Here is a 16,678-nt window from a genome sequence, read left to right on the forward strand (position 1 = left end):
TCAATGATTGTGAGTCAAGGTACTCTTTCCTAGAGAAAACTTGCTGTGCGTTAGCCTGGACAGCTAATCGCCTCAAACACTACATGTTGAATCACAAGACATGGCTCATTTCCAGGATGGATCCTATTAAGTACGTATTTGAAACCCCATTCGTGCCAGGAAGGATAGCCAAATGGCAGGTCATACTCTCCCAATATGACATTGTATATATGACCCGGAAAGCAGTGAAATGTAGCGTGATCGCTGATCTCCTAGCAGAAAACCCTATCCAAGATTATGAAGCTTTAAATTTTGAGTTCCCCGATGAACATATTAATGAAGTAGACTGTGGAAAAGAAGACCCAGCTGATGTATGGGAAATGTATTTCGACGGAGCTGTCAATTTGTTCGGTAATGGAATTGGAGCTGTATTGGTATCCCCAGATGGAAAACACTTCCTGATAGCTATCAAGTTGAGATTTGACTGCACCAATAACGTCGCAGAATACGAAGCTTGTGTGATGGGTTTACAAGCTGCCATCGAAATGAAAGTCAAGAAGTTGGAGGTATATGGAGACTCAGCCCTGATCATTTATCAAGTCAAGGGAGAATGGCAAACTAAGGATCCGAAGCTAATCCCATATCAGAAGTACTTACTGGAGCTGATTAAGAAGTTCGAAGAAATCTCTTTCACTCACCTTAGTCGAGACAAGAATCAATTCTGGCTTTATATCAGAACCAGAGAATTCCCTTCAGGGGCAAGCAAAAACGAAAAAAGGATGATTTGGAGATTAGCATTGGGATACTTCCCCAGTGGATAAATTCTATACAAAAGGAGCTCTAACGGCAAATTGTCGAGATGTGTGGATGCAAAAGAGGCGAAGAGAATCCTTTTCGAGACTCATGAGGGAAACTGTGCAACCCATGCCAATGGGCATATGATGGCTAAGCAAATCATGAGACGAGGGTATTTTTGCACCACCATGGAAAAGGACTGCGTAGAGTATTTCCGAAAGTGCCATAAGTGTCAAATCTACGCGGATCCGATAAATGTTTCGCCTCACCAACTGTTCAACCTCGTTTCACCATGGCCTTTCGCGATGTGGGGCATCGATGTAATTGGTCCCATCAACCCTAAGGCGTCCAATGGGCATAGATTTATCCTGGTGGCTATCGACTATTTTTCTAAATGGGTCGAAGCAACATCATATGCTCACATTACACAGAACACATTTCTCAAATTCCTCAGAAATAATATCATCTGCCGGCATGGCCTCCCCAATGAAATCGTCACTGACAACGCCAAGAATTTGAATGGTCAGAAGATTCAGAAATTATGTGATCAATACAAAATCCGACATCTCAATTCCTCACCATACCGTCCCCAGATGAATGAAGCAGTGGAAGCTGCAAACAAAAATCTCAAGAGAATAATCCGGAAAATGACAGTCACTTATAAGGATTGGCATGATATGCTTCCCTACGCCCTTCATGCATACCAGACTTCTGTAAGGACATCAACTGGGGCAACCCCATACTCACTGGTTTATGGGATGGAAGCTGTACTGCCTATTGAGGTAGAAATTCCTTCTCTAAGAATTCTGAAAGAATCGGGGATTGATGAGTCGGATTGGATCCAGTCAAGGTTGGACCAATTAAACTTGCTAGACGATAAGAGGCTAGCGGCGGCTTGCTACAGGCAGTTATACCAAAGAAGAATGGCCAGGGCATTTAACAAAGGGGTTTGCCCACGTGAATTTCAACCAGGGGACCTAGTTCTGAAGAAAGTGCTTCCGAATCAAAACGATCCCCGGGGTAAATGGTCACCAACCCACGAGGGACCCTATGTGGTTAAAAAGGCATTTTCTGGTGGGGCCTTAATCTTGACCCACATGGACGGCGAAGAATTTCCAAGACCTGTGAATGCCGACACCTTCAAAAGATACTATGCCTCAAAAAAAAAAAAAAAAAAAAAAAAAAAAAGAAAGAGAGAGAGAGTAGGGGTAAAAACCCGAAAGGGTGCTCCTAGCAAAATGTGTGAAAGAAGGCGAAAACCCTCGAAGGGCGCTTTCTATAAAATGAGTGAAGGATGAAAACCCAAAAGGGCGTCCTGAAAGAGCGAGCCAAAAAAATAAATAAATAAATAAATAAAAATAAAAATCTAGGGGTGAAAACCCGAAAGGGCATCCCGAAAACCAAAAGGGAGAAATAAGGAAAGGAGCATGAAACCGAGAATGGAAAGAAACCATCATGGCATGAGGCTTCAGAGTACTTGAAATAATGGCAGTTAAGAGACTTCAAAGCTAACTACAAGGAATATGTGAGATCTAACCATGTACCCCTTTTTTTCTTTGAAACTGTACCTTTGTTTCTTGAAACCATAATAAAGTCATACTTTCTTTGTGTTTATCTCTTTGCTTTTATCTTTCCCTATACTCACCCTTTAATATTGTCCTTCTTCAATCTCTTTATCTAATGCGCTATTAATCAGTTAAATTTTGCCATAAGATTAGGATTTGAAAATTGATAACCTCACGTACTTTGCTGTGAGATTTGCAGGGAATGGCCTATTAAAAAAAAAAAAAAAAACTAGAGGTGAAAACCTGGAAGGGCGCTTCTAGTGAAATGGACGAAAGGAAAGTGAAAACCCGCAAGGGCGCTTTTCGCAAAATAAGAAGAAAGTCCAGAACAAAAAAGGGGCATCCGAAGAAAAGAGGTCGTAGGTTAAGTCTTGTAACTCGTCCTCCATTAATCATTGGCTTTCAGGATCCTGTTAAGTACACTTCATCGGGGAAGAACTTCTCGTGTCGGGATTAGACTTGCTTTGTAAGTTGATTTTAATTTTCCTGCATTTTAAATTTCCTGTTAATCAACCTCTGGTTCCTTGATCTAAGTTGATTTTAATTTTCCTGCATTTAAATTTCCTGTTAATCAACCTCTGGTTCCTAGATCTAAGTTGATTTTAATTTTTCTGCATTTTAAATTTCCTGTTAATCAACCTTTGGTTCCTTGATCTAAGTTGATTTTAATTTTTCAGCATTTAAATTTCCTGTCAATCAACCTCTGGTTCCTTGATCTAAGTTGATTTTAAAATTCTTGCATTTAAATTTCCTGTTAATCAACCTCTGGTTCCTTAATCTAAGTTGATTTTAATTTTCCTGCATTTTAAATTTCCTGTTAATCAACCTCTGGTTCCTTGATCTAAGTTGATTTTAATTTTTCAGCATTTAAATTTCTTGTCAATCAACCTCTGGTTCCTAGATCTAAGTTGATTTTAATTTCCTGTTAATCAACCTCTGGTTCCTTGATTTAAGTTGATTTTAATTTTCAGCATTTTAAATTTCCTGTTATCAACCTTTGGTTCCTTGATCTAAGTTGATTTTAAAATTCTTGCATTTAAATTTCCTGTTAATCAACCTCTGGTTCCTTGATCTAAGTTGATTTTAATTTTCTTGCATTTTAAATTTCCTGTTAATCAACCTCTGGTTCCTTGATCTAAGTTGATTTTAATTTTTCAGCATTTAAATTTCCTATCAATCAACCTCTGGTTCCTAGATCTAAGTTGATTTTAATTTCCTGTTAACCAACCTCTAGTTCCTTGATCTAAGTTGATTTTAATGTTCAGCATTTTAAATTTCCTGTTATCAACCTCTGGTTCCTTGATCTAAGTTGATTTTAAAATTCTTGCATTTAAATTTCCTGTTAATCAACCTCAGGTTCCTTGATCTAAGTTGATTTTAATTTTCCTGTAATTTAAATTTCCTGTTAATCAACCTCTGGTTCCTTGATTTAAGTTGATTTTAATTTTTCAGCATTTAAATTTCCTGTCAATCAACCTCTAGTTCCTAAATCTAAGTTGATTTTAATTTCCTATTAATCAACCTCTGGTTCCTTGATCTAAGTTGATTTTAATTTTTCAGCATTTAAATTTCCTGTCAATTAACCTCTGGTTCCTTGATCTAAGTTGATTTTAAAATTCTTGCATTTAAATTTCCTGTTAATCAACCTCTGGTTCCTTGATCTAAGTTGATTTTAATTTTCCTGCATTTAAATTTCCTGTTAATCAACCTCTGGTTCCTCGATCTAAGTTGATTTTAATTTTTCAGCATTTAAATTTCCTGTCAATCAACCTCTGGTTCCTTGATCTAAGTTGATTTTAATTCTTGCATTTAAATTTCCTGTCAATCAACCTCTGGTTCCTTGATCTAAGTTGATTTTAATTTTCTAGCATTTTAATTTCCTGTTACTAACCTCAGGGTGCCGACCCAAGTGGGTTTTAGTTTCCTGACATTAATTTCAAATTTCAAATTTTAATCGTCCAAAATATGGGTCCGAATCTTTACATAATCCCTATACGGAAATTTTTTCCAGTAGGAATTATATAAATAGGGGCAGCTGTCAACACCATATTTTGGCCGATCCTCGAAACCAATAAACTTTGAAGCCAATCCCCAACACAGTCTCCTCTTTGCCAAATAACCACATTTCCGATCTCTCCTTAAAAGGAATCTAATCAATACTAAGTCTCCATATCACTTAAAGCCTCACCGATCTCTCAAACTAATTGTCAAATCCCCTGACCAGTCAATTACATTCCCGATCTCTCTTGTTAAACGAACTTGAACCAACACTAGATCTTTATGTCACCGGTTTTATTGCCGATCTCCCTTTTAAAAGTTTGGGAATAATAAAGTTAAGGTTTCGATTCGGTTCAATGATGATCCCGACCTTAAGTGTTCAAGTCAAACTTCCAATTTTAATCAAGTCCCGTTTAGCATTGGTTCCCAGCCGATCTCATGCTTATTGTGTTTTCCGACCTCTTACACTTAGATTAATAATCACTTTTAGATGTTTTTCTAATATGCTCAGACAATCAAGTGCCTATGCAATTTAGAGACTTTCCTATCACATCCAATCATTGAACAAAAAGGGAATTTCATTTCATTTCATATTAAAATTTATACAGGTCATTCGGCTGGGGGATCACCCCCAGCCTGATCTGCATTTTGTTCGCCCCCTCCCTCACCTTCAGCCTCCTCCTCGCTTTCCTCTTCGTTTTGGGGAGCCAGATCGACCATCCAGGAGAAGTTCTCCTCGGGATAACGCTTCTTGAGCTCGGCCAAGAGATCCCTGTGAGCATTCACATAAGCGCCGGCCTCCCTTGTCACCGCCTCTTCTTCCTTCGCTTTGAGCTCCTCAGTGAGGTGAGCAACTTCACCAGCCCGGAGCGCCTGAACTTCTTTAAGAACATGAGCTCGCTCGGCCAGAACTTGAGCTTGCTCGGCCAGCTTATCGTCATAGAACTTCATTCGCCCCTCAATTTCAGATATGTAGTTCTGAGCAGATGAAAGTTGGGATCGGAGAGAAGCCACTTCATGACCCATCTTCTCGACCTCCTTACCCAGGCGGTGAGCCTTCTCCCGGACAATGTGCTGGTTCACCAAGCACTCCACGTTCAGGCTCATAGATCAGATTAGGATGTCATCAAGATTGTCCGGCGACAGCCTATCCCGATCCTCCCGAAGGCAGATGGAGGACCCCAAGACCTTAGCAAAACCCGGATTCTCTTGAACCGTGCGGTTCTTCTCCAGCGAGTGGATCAAGATTTGGGCACCGCGGGAAAGCGTCCTTACAAGAGGTTGGAAAGGACCCCCTTTCGCACTCGAAGCGACTAGAGGAGGTGGAGGCGGCTCCTCTCAGCGAGGAGGAGATCGGACCACTTCTATGACCGGTGGTCCCGAAGGTTGAGACGAGCCTCCTTGCATCTCCCCGGGATCATGACTGGGCGTTTGAAGCATCTCGGAACGCTTCATCTCCCGCACTTTCCTGGAGACCTCCCTCTTCCGCTTTCGGCTCTCTTTGGAAGCTTCGCCGCTTGCCATACCTGCACAAAGAAGAGGCCAGTGAAATTGCTAAGGTCCAAAGATCTGAGATATAGAAAATACCGATGCCGAGGTCAGAGAGCTGAAGCCCACGATCTTCGCCAGTGATCAACTCCATTGTCGATGATGCGATTCGGCGATCCTTTGCATCCAAACAAGAGAACTTCTCTCTGGCCGCCTGATCTTTTAGCTCCATCACCATCAGGCCTTCTTCCCTATTTAGGGTGATGCGCTTCTGAAGTAAGGGGCCCTGGTGCAGCCAGTTGCGAGGGAAGCCCTCAAAGTCGTTCGAAATTTTGCTCCTCAGAATGAAGAAGCGATTCTTCCAATTCTTCAGGGAGGAGGGCAGATCGGTAAAAAGCCCGCAATGTGGCTTCGCCTGGAAGAACCAATACTCGTCACCCTTTCGACGAGTTAATCTATGTAGTTCGGCAAATACCTTAGCTGTAGGACGGAGTCCCTTAGCTCGGCAGAGGCCTCTGAAGGCTACTAGGATCCGCCATGAGTTCGGGTGAACTTGGGCGATGCACACTTGGTGAAACTTTAAAACTTCCTTGAAGAAGTCATCAAGGGGGAACTGTAGCCCGGCCTTTAATTGTTCTTCGTATACCATGATCATATCGTTCTCCTCGAAGAAGTGGTCGGCACGAAGATCGCCGTGACACTTAATCAGCTCGTATGAATCAGGCCGAATGTTATACTCTTGGCTGAATGACTGCAGGTCGGTTTCTTGAAGGACTGATGGTAGTTCGTCCATGGGAAGATTTTCTCTCCCTGAAGAAGGTACATGCCTTGATGGTGCTCCTTGCCCCCGAGCTGGAACAGAGGCCCTAGGAGGTTCAGGTCGCACACTTGGTCCGACCACCTCCACTTCATCAGACGACCACGAGATCTGAACGGAAGGGGGGTTTGTCGCTCTCTGACCCTCGGCACTGCTCATTTTCAAAGGAAATAGAGAATTTAAACTAAAAGAAGGATCAGGACCCTTACCGGAGCTTGATCGATGTCGGAAGAACTTGAGAAATCGAGAGAATTTTGTAATCGCTCGCGGGATGCTGAAAATAACATAAGAGAGCAACTGGCTGACCCATCCCCTATTTAGACCCATCTGGGCATTTAATGCTCACAGTGTTCCAGGCGGTGCATCGGTTAGCGGGACTCGTTAGCTTTTCTGACACGTCTCACGAATATTCTAAAAATTCCATAATAAAAGAGATCAGTTAGTTACAGATCGGTGAATTAAGGTGGATGTTAAGAAGTGCAGATCGATGAAGGGTCGTTCAGTTAGGAACCGGATCGGATAAACACATCAGAGATCGGAAAATAATCAATGCAATAATAATAAAAATGATAGTTGTCAAAATAAAATTTTATTTTCGAAAAGGTCAGATACATCATTTGGGCGATCTCAAGAGATCGGATTACATCAAAAGTCGAATTACATCATTTGGGCGATCTCTAGAGATCAGGTTACATTAAAAGTCAAATTACATCATTTGGGCGATCTCTAGAGATCGGCAGTACATCCCATCTAATAAAGACCGATGTCAAAGCCTAGTCTCGTGGCTGAATCAAAAGATGTGTTCTATCAGGAGACCGGCCATCGACATCAGATAGATGTACAGCTCAGATGGGCTGACTATGACTCTCATGGGGATGGAGAGTCATCTCCACTGTCATTGACCAGAACTGAGCTATAGTCAGGACGCCTAATGTGGTGAGGAGCCAAATGAACTTCAAGGGGCAGTCACCGATGTTAAGGGGAATATTAGCAGTTTTCTCGCCCGAAGTCAGTTCGCCGATTATATCGGCCGAACAATTCGAGATCGACACAATCGAAGTCATCGATCCAGGTCGGTAAGTTAGTCCAGTTCTCTCACTGTCATCAAATGAGGTTATCATAATTTCCCGATCACCGGGATCGTAAATTTTCAGTCGGGGAATAAAAAGAACAATCGGAAAAAGATCAAAAGCCCCTATCATGGCCGGAACCACTGCCGAAGCAGTTAGAACAGGAAATGTGAGAAGGAAGAGGAGAAAATCAAATGCGGGGGGCTTCCCGGTTGAAGGCATATATATAGGAAAATTCGAGCATTTATTGTGAGTAGAAAACGAAGCAGATGCCTCGGAAATCGAAGGAATAAATGCTTTGACTGAACCGGACCGAATAAAGGAGAAGATCGGAGTTGGAGAGGTCGGAAGAGCGGAGCCCGGCATGAGAGATCGGAAAAGGATCATGTTGGAAAGATTGGAAGGGAGGGGAGGTCGGAAGACAAAGAGAATAAGACGACTTCTGCTGACTATCATCATAATCAGAGTCGAGATAGTTAAAGCGTTGCAGATGAAATCTCCACCGCACGCCCCAGAATCACTCGCATTACTGACATGTGCCAGAGTATGTCATGACAGTGATGTACATCCTAATCTCTACCATTGATCTTACTTGTAAGGATGAGCCTGGAGCCCTTGGATCAAAGAAGAAGACGACAAGACCAGCGCCTTTCACTCCTAGCCCTCGGATCGCCCTTGACAAGAAAATTTTGGGCCGTCAGATCAAAAGAGAGAAAGGACAAATATTCTGAAAGGGATCTCAGCCGTTCATTTTGATTCTCTTTAATTCCCAAGCCTCAGATCATGTCCTTTAAAATCCTGACCTTCCATCTCCCTCAAAATAAATCCTGACCCTTCATGGGGAGCACCCGATTCCTATAAATACCTGCATGAAAACTGTTCAAAGGAGGACGAAAAAAAAGGGTGGTGACTATAGCGGAAGAACTCTGAAACTTAATTCAGTTCGTTACTCTGCTATTTTGAGCTTTCATAAGAAAAACTTTTGAAACCAATTTTCTGAAGTGTTTTCTTGCAAAGGGATTTTTGGATACTGAAACTCTCCATTTTCAGTTCGTTCATTATCTTGTGACACTCTCACTTTCTGTCTTTGTTATCTTTATTTCCGCTCCCATTGTTCAAGCTTAACTTCATTCAAACTCGGTTATTATTTTGACCTGATTGCATTTTAGTGAAGTATCCTTCATTTCAAGGCGAACCTCAGCCCTCAGGCTAATCAGCCCGCAGTCCTATTACATTTTGTGATTCTGTAGTTAGTTCAATAGATTCGGCTCCCTACAGGTGAGTGCTCATATCGCTGCTTTATCAAGTGCTCGTTCTTATTTTACGTATTTACTTTGTTTTTTTTTATGTTTATAAATTTCACCAAGTTTATATTGCATTAAAAACGCGAAGAAGGTTATTCTCGAGTTCACTTCTTGTTAACCAGTCCATTCTTTTTGTTAATCTTTGTTACTTCTAAATGCAAGTCTTCTAGTCCTGAGTAGCGTATGAGTGGTTGGATAAAATTTAGGTAACTGTATCTTAAGGGTCTCTTTAAAATAATGAAAGGTTTGAATAATAAGTCAGGAAAATAGTAAGGCCGAATCACTAGAATAACACAAAAGACGATTGGGAAAGATGTCACAAGGTGGAGTAAAACCAACCCTTAGACGAGCAAACGGGACAGATCGGGTATCCAAAGGTACTGGTAACACGACCACATAGGAGGTCGGTAAAATTCAGTCTGGTATCCCCTGTCTAGTCATGAGGTATCAATGAGTTAAAAGAAGCCTTATTCCGATCCCTGGCATCTTTGAATGTCAGAACCCTTAGTCTTAGGCTCTTATGATGTGTAGCTGTAATGAAATTTTGGGAGGTCGGGAGGTCGGAAAAGTCCTTATCTGACTCCCATTAAAGTAAAAGAGGTTGGAGGAGAGTTCTTATCCGATTCTCACCTAAAAATTTTAATAAATATTTAAAAGAGATCGGAGGAGAGTTCTTATCCGATTTTCAAACCGAAAATTTTAACAAATATTTAAAAGAGATCGGAGGAGAGTTCTTATCTGATTCTCACCTAAAAATTTTAATAAATATTTAAAAGAAATCGGAGGAGAGTTCTTATCCGATTCTCAAACCCAAAATTTTAATAAATATTTAAAAGAGGTCGGAGGAGAGTTCTTATCCGATTCTCAATCCATAATTTTAACAAATATTTAAAAGAGATCGGAGGAGAGTTCTTATCCGGTTCTCAATTCAAAAATTCTAATTTTAACCTAAAAGAGATCGGGGGAGAGTTCTTATCCGATCTCCAATCGAAACTTTAATCTAAAAGAGATCGGAGGAGAGTTCTTATCCGATTCTCAAATCAAAATTTTAACAAATACATAAAATGACCCTCCTAAAATAAAACTGATACGCAACAGTAATTCACTAAGGGTCATCTCATTTATTCGTGTATCTGGGTAACCCGAATTGGTGATAAATCAAATATTCCTTTTTATCAAAAGGATTAATATTTCCATTCGAACCCTCCTAACTATCAATTCTAATTTATAAAGAACGTGAAGTTAAATCTGCTTACCCTCATTGAGGGACGAGGTGGGATGCCTAACACCTTCCCCACCCATTTACGGACCCCGAACCTAGAATCTCTGTTTTGAAGTGGTTTCATTTTAATTTATTTTCACAAATGGTTTTTTTTTAATTTCCCTTAAAATTAAAGTGGCGACTCCTCACTCTTTCCCACTTCGGTGAGGGTTCGTCCGGGCGACTGCAAAACACCTTGCGACAGGTGTGACAGGGAGAGAGTTCTTCCCTGAAGTTTCATGCGCTTTTAAAAATTTTCTTTGATGTCAAAATAGAGGGATCAGAAGAGTCATTTCCTTAAACCTCACAATCTGGAATTCTAATAAAATCATTTTGTATGAAATTGGGGAGATTGGGAGAGAGTCCTTTCCTCGTCAGCCCTAGTAAATTTTTACATGTTTTAATAAATGATTCGCAAGAGAGCCCCTCCAAGAACCCCAAATCTTATATTAAGCCTCGGTGGAAAGTCCTTCTCGAGGTCCTCATACTTATATTATTAAAAGGGAACTATCCCTTCAATTTTGCTTAGTTAAATAAAATATCAAAAAATTTAATAGGAAACGTTATAAGTAGAGATTTTATGGATAATTATTGCCGATGGTGAGATCTTTCTCCATTAACTGAGAGTCCTCATCAAGGAAGGGAACTCTTTAGGTTTCAATTAACGCATCCCTTTTGAATTAGAGTCCTAATTAAGAGGGATGAAGATCTAGACTCATATCTATTCTTATACACCCATCACACACACTACACCCTCGGTTATTTGAATGCTAATGATAAGGTACATAATGGGTAAGCCGAGAGTCCTCCTCACTCGTTATGAATCTTTAGGGACTAAATAACACATCTTCGGAATTAGAGTCCTAATTCGAGAAGGGAGGAACTTAACAAATACATAACAAATAAAGTAAACATGATATCAATTCATTTCAAGGTTATTCCACTAACTCATGTTCTTGGGGTAACCCAAAATAGTGAAAACATTGAATGTTTTTTTTACCAATAACAGGGACTAACATCATGATTCTAACCCCAAAATTATTAATTTTAAATTATAAAGAGCACATTGTTAAATCTGTTTGCCCTCGTTGAGGGACGAGGTGGGGTGCCTAACACCTTCCTTGCCCGTACATGGACCCCGAACCTAGGATCTCTATTTTAGAAGTGGTTTTTGTAAACTTTATTTTTTACAAATGGTTTCCTTTAATTTCCGTTAAAATTAAAATGGCGACTCCTCACTTTTTTCACTTCAGTGAGAATGGTCCGGCAATCGCAAAACCCTTGCGATAGCTTGGTGACTCCACTGGGGACATTAAAATTAACCCCCTTTTAGAGGTCCAAAAGCAAATTTAATCTTGTGCTCTTGTAAGTTAAGATCTATAATTATGAGAGTTTAACCTACGAAACCAAAGGCCTTAACATTTAGATTATTACTATTCCTTTTGAATTTTTATTGTTTTAATTATTTGACGTGTTATTTGTTGCAGCGACCTCCGTTCAAATAAGGGAGAGGTAAATATGTCCCTTCACACACTGGACACTTACACAACATCCTCACACACTTTAGCCTTATACTCGAGCTTTCTTACCCTTTAGGGAATAGGAGGGAGTCGTGTAGCAGTACCCGTGGATTCTACCCCATTAGGATCCGTGAAGGCTTCTGCTCAGATTGGAACTTATTCCATTTATCGTGATACTCGTGAAATTTTCCCGTTAGTATCATGATGATGGGGCTCTACTGTTTACAGTAGGGACAGTTTGGGGACCTTTGAAACTATTAGAAGGTTAGAAATCAAGCTAAACTATCACATTAGTTGAAAACCATAGTGAGCTACCCTTTGAGCTAGAACCATCCTGTTAGACAGCACTTACCCGATGTTGAGGTTTCCCTCATTCTAGGGCAAAAGGAACATAATTACTCTTACCTTACTCTTTTTGTTTTCCTTACATAATATGAGGGTAATTTCAAATTATACTGTCAGGATAATCTAAACGCCTTCCAACTTTGATAGGTGTATAGATGTTATCATCCTAGCAATATAATTCAAAATTACTTGAATCATACATCTATTTTTCTAATTTGTTTTCTGCCAGGTGTCGAGTGTTTGTTAGAGGGTGAGGAAAACTTTAAAATGGAATCTTCGAGTTATTCAACCGAAGAGATTTCAAAATAGGAACAGAATGCTCAACAATGATCCAGATTAATCCATGGCTCAAAATCTTCAGAGACTAATAAAGTGGAAGTAGAAGTCTACCCACTGCATCCATTCGATCCTAGCAAAATTGAAGTTAGAATGGTTAGTTGTGACGATATGCTGAACAGTTGGAAAATGCTACCCAACAATGTCTGAGTAAAGTTCGAAGAAAAGCATGGGAAAATCGCCGCCTTGATGCAAGTCAAAGTACAAACCCCTGCCTTAAAGGCCCTACTATGTACTTGGAACCCAAGTTATAGAGTCTTCTCTTTTAATGACATTGACACATCACCAACAGTTGAGGAATATCAGGCATTGTTGGAAATCCCTTATGCGGCCCAGAATCACATTATCTTCATCTTGATCACCGGCAAACATGGAAATGGTTTGCGCATATAATAGGAGTTTTAGTAGAAGAAGCGAAAGTAAAAGAGACTATTAAGGGCAATTCACATGGGTGGCCTTGGATGTACATAAAGAAGCACCTTGATCAATATATTCGGTAGGAAAAATGGGAAATGGCCTTTTTAACAATAGCTTTGGGTATTTATGGACTAATCTTATTCCCTGGACCACCGGGAGTTGTAACCCAAAGTGTGGTGGAGATGTTTTGGGTAGTAGAAAAGCAAAATATCAAACCAATTCCTGCCATTCTCGCTGAAACCATTCTGACATTGGCATATTGCCATCAGTAGGGTAAAGGGATCATCAAGTGCTGCCTTTAGTTGTTGTATCTCTGGACAGTGAGTCACATCTGCCCGCTCGAGACTAAGGGATTAACTTGGTATTCAGATTAGCCAATCGTGGAGAAGATGGCGAAGTTAGCAGTAAGTGTGAAAAATGAGCAACAATGGCAAGAGCAGATTCTAAGCTTTAATAGCCTTAACTATTGCTGGAGGAAATTTTGGACTATTGGCCAATCCATCTTATTCAGCATAGGGGATTATCATTTTGTATCCTTGATAGGGCTAACTGGATGCACAAGCTATCTCCCAGCTATGGTGATACGATAATTTGGTTCAACTAAGTTTATCCCCAATACCGAAGGGTTCCGTTAAGCTCACTTTTATTACGAACCTGGTAAAGAGAGTGAACTAAAAGTCCTCCGCAAATCCTGAGAAAAGATAGTCTTGATAGAAAGATCACCTAAAGGGTCGAGCATGACAGAGGAATATCCCGCATGGAGAAATAGGAGGGACAAGGGGTATCAAGTCCCTAAATTAATAGAGCCAGAAGACAATATGTCTCATAAAAAATCTGCATAGAAGAAGTCGGCACCGAGTCAGCCATTCCTCCCCAGGGTTCAGCAATCGAAAATCAGCAACTAAAAGAATGTATAAAACAGTGAGAAGGTCAGCAACAAATCTTGAAAAAAGAAGTAAAAAGGCTCAGAGAAGGAATGATGGTAGTAAAGGCAGAGTACGAAGGACAAAAAGCCCAATGGGAAAGAGAAAAAACTTTACTCCAAAGCACAATAAAATAGGTAGGGGTACAAGGCAACAAGCTGTGAGAAGAGCTGGAATATTATGAAATATTGGTGGCATAATATAAGCAAAAAAAACAAAAGGAGGAAGCTTGAACTGAAGGAGTAGGCATAACTGATCAGCGACATTTTAATGGAATGTGCCAAGGAAAGGAAAAGGAAGGAGAAACAAACAACCCTCCGTCAAGAGCTGCAGGAAAATGTTGACCAGTTAGAAAGGATGATAGCACAAGAAAAACAAGAATTATTGCTAGAATCTGAATATGCTTTGAAGACATTCAATCCTGCAAAACAAGAAGAAAGACTCTATGAATATCTTCAAAAATGTCATTACATTTTAAAGAGTCTTCCTGAGCCTAGACAGTAGCAAAGTACTATGTATATTTCACAAACAAATGATTAATGGACTAGTTGAACCATGTTGAGTGCCTTTGGAAATTATGAATGAATAGTATAACTCCCATGGGATTTATCTTCGTTAGAGTTATGTGAAAAGGCAAATGCATTTTATGAATAAGTATCATAGACACGCATACGATCCTGTCATTCACGGTTGGACTATCAAATGATGCCATGATAAAGCCGACGCAATTCACCCTCAGCAGACACCTTTTTGGCAATTATTCACCACTGTATCCTTTAACCACTTAGAACATTAGTTATGATAAAATTATAAAACTAATAAAACATCTCTCCACGGGAAACCAACATTGCTCCCAATAAAGGAAATCTGATTGAGCAAGCAATTGCACCAAGAAGAGTTTACTTAATAAGATCTCGAATAAAGAAGATAATGGAAGACCAAGAACAAGTACAGAACTTGCAAGGGCAGGTCTCAGAATTAAAGGAACAAGTTTCAGAATTGATGAAAATGATGAGAGAAATGTTCCAAAATAAAGAAGTCACCAGACCCTCGCAAGAACCAATTCTACCAGTAGTCACCCCACCTCCAACAATAACTGACTCTTATGCCCAAAGGCTTCATGATCAAGCCTCCACATCCTTCACCTTCCAACCTCCTATCCTAGATGCAGCAATCACCTTCAATTCAACTTTTCTAGTCAATGAGCCACCTGTCTCTTACTATCAAACTATCCCAAATGCAGAGTTTCATCCATTAGCACTAGTTCCTTTAGTATACCCTACAATTAATCTCCCAACCGGAGGAATAGCATATGCAGTAGGGGGAGAAAGTAGAGAGAAAGAGAATGAGAAATTATCTGCACTAGAAGAACGACTAAGAGCCATCAAGGGACTAAATATGTATAGCTCAGTAGATGTGTCTTCACTGAGATTGGTGCCAAATGTGGTGGTATCACCAAAATTCAAGGTCCTAGAATTTGACAAGTACAGTGGCAATTCGGATCCCCACATTCACCTGGCTACCTACATAGCTAAGATGTCAGCCCTTACAGAAAATGATAGGCTCTTAGTGTATTTCTTCCATGAAAGCGTTTTAGAAGCAGCATTACGCTGGTGCATACAACTAGATAGGAGTAAACTGCGCTCCTAGAAAGATTTGGCAGATGCTTTTTTTAAGCAGTATAAATTTAACTGTGATGTCGCCCCTATACAGAGGGATCTCCAAAACCTTGTACATAAAGGAGAGAGTTTTAAGAATATGCACAGAGATGGAGAGAAAAGGCGGTTGAGGTTTACTCCTCGATAATAGATGGGGAACTGTGCTCTTTGTTTATTGAAACATTGAAAGCTCTATTTTTCAACCTGATGATTGGAAACACTTCCAATAGCTTCTCTGATATCATCCAGATGGGGGAAAAGATTGAAGAAAATCTCAGGTTGGGGAGGTTAAAGGAAGTAGTAGGGGAAAGTTCTACAAAAAAGACTACTAATTTTGGGAAAAGGAAGGAAGGGGATGTGCACTCCATTTCTAAGTAAACTCACTCACCACCACAAAACAATTTTTGCCCATGCCCTCCGGCCCAAAGCCCAATAGTAGCAAATGTTCCTCCTCCATTCCCAAATTATCCTTGCCCACAATATGCTCCCCAAGTTGCTTATAATCCTAGACCACCTGACCAACCTACTCCATTCAGACCACCTGCTCCTCAACCCGGTCGAAGACCATCAAGGAATCCTGACCTGTCATTACCTCTCCCACTCAGTGAAATCTACCGTTACTTATTGGGTATCAATCAGATAGTACCCATCCCACTAGACCCCATCCAGTTGCCATATCCCAAGTGGTACGATGCCAGCGCCAAATGTGAATATCATGGCGAGGCTGTGAGACGTTCAACAGATAACTGTGGACCACTTTGAGGAAGGGTACAATCCCTGATTAGGAATGGGTGGTTGAAGATTGAAGGAAATGGCTTTGCTCCTAATGTCACTTCAAACCCACTACCCCATCATGATACGGGAAAAGGGAACGGTGTGAATATGGCAGAGTCCCAAAACGAGAATTTGATTATGGAAGTAAATCAGTTGATCCCGTACTTTGATGAAATTCTCATAATGGCAGTACAGGAAGGGTACATGCACCCACGAGGATTAGACCCTGAAATTGATCAGCCAGGCCTAGGATGTCCCTATCATAATGGGGTAGCCAATCATGAGCTGCAGAACTGCAATGAATTCAAGGAGGAAATTCTGAGAATGTTATCGCTTAGAATCTTGAGGTGTCAATTAAAGTCAAAAGAAGAAAAGGAAGTAAACACTACTAGATATGGCAAAGACATCTAAAGATCTACTCCAAAGAT

Source organism: Hevea brasiliensis, chromosome 4, assembly GCF_030052815.1.
Source record: "Hevea brasiliensis isolate MT/VB/25A 57/8 chromosome 4, ASM3005281v1, whole genome shotgun sequence".
Taxonomy (NCBI): domain Eukaryota; kingdom Viridiplantae; phylum Streptophyta; class Magnoliopsida; order Malpighiales; family Euphorbiaceae; genus Hevea; species Hevea brasiliensis.